The sequence below is a fragment of the Bombus impatiens genome, unplaced genomic scaffold (genome assembly GCF_000188095.3).
Source record: "Bombus impatiens unplaced genomic scaffold, BIMP_2.2 scf_1055, whole genome shotgun sequence".
NCBI lineage: Eukaryota > Metazoa > Arthropoda > Insecta > Hymenoptera > Apidae > Bombus > Bombus impatiens.
In genome coordinates, this window is record NT_177474.1 from 1,227,271 (window position 1) to 1,228,709 (window position 1,439).

Here is a 1,439-nt window from a genome sequence, read left to right on the forward strand (position 1 = left end):
AATTACAATCGGATTGAATAACTACAATTGTTTAATTACAGCTATAGTAGACTCTAGGTTACAATGTTGCGGGATTATCCAAAATTCCAAAGGCTCCGGTGTTCTTTCATCTCCGACATATAATATCGACATAATTATTTACGTATATTTGCTTTTGATTCAATCATGAATGGCATATTAGAAGAAGTTTTACACAGAATCAATACCATAACTTGGCAATATATTCTTTAATAAAAAAGTGAAGCAAAGAGGTGTATTTTAAGCCATCAGTTAGATATAGTTGGATATAGATCAAATTGAGAAGCACCGGTGATCCATAGTACCGATTTCTGAACCAAACTACGAGTAGAATCTCATTACTCGGAGAATCTTATCTCACGGGCAAGATCTTCCGGATTTTCAACATACCTCTAAACATGGCCTTCTAATCATCGAGGGAAATTTACCATTCCGATATCGGGAATTTCCTCGTTTAGCAACAATCCTTGTCCATCATATCGCCAGATAGTTCTAGGTCAGCGGAAAGCGGCACACAGAACTTTCTTCAGCGGACCTATACAACAAGACGTCAACAACTCGACCAAAAGATGTTGGTTTCTCGTGGGGAAAACCCTATACTCACCTCTATACGCGTTGTATGCTTCAGGGCTATTCGCAGCGAAACCTTCTGTTATCCTGACACCGACTACGTGTTTGAATTTTTCGACAAAACTCCTATCCTAGAAGAAAATTAGAAGAAAATCTTAGCTTGTAGAAACTATTGAAATGATGAAAATGGATATCGTATTAAATCGTTGAAGGCGCCAATTTACGATAAAAATCAAGAAATCGTTCAATTTGATTTTATTATAATGGAAAAACCGTCTCCTGCTAAGTCAAAAAATCGTTACTGTTTGAATAACAAACCGGCATCTTGTCAAGGTATATAAGGAACACGGAAGTCGCGCGCGAGCTCTTTTGTGCCTGAAATTCTGGAGAGTGAAGAAGTGAGATCGAAGAAGAATTTAAATATAAGGTAAATAAAAAAAAATCAAATAACAACATTGCAACCAGAAAATTTATAACGTCTAAACCATTAATTTACAACACTTAAGCTATTAATTTATAACATTTAAGCCACTAATTTATAACATTTAAGGAATTAATTTATAACGCCAAAACTATTAATTTATAACATTTATGCTATTAATTTATAACATTTAAGCCATTAATCTACAACATCCAAGCTACTAATTTACAATATTTAAACTATTAATTTATATCATTTAAGCTATTAATTTATAACATTTAAGCCATTAATTTGTAATTTTTAAACTATTAATTTATAACATTTAAGCTATTAATTTACAACATCTAAACCATTAATTTACAACATTTAAACTGTTAGTTTATACATTTGAGCCATTAATTTATAACATTTAAGGAATTAATTTATAACG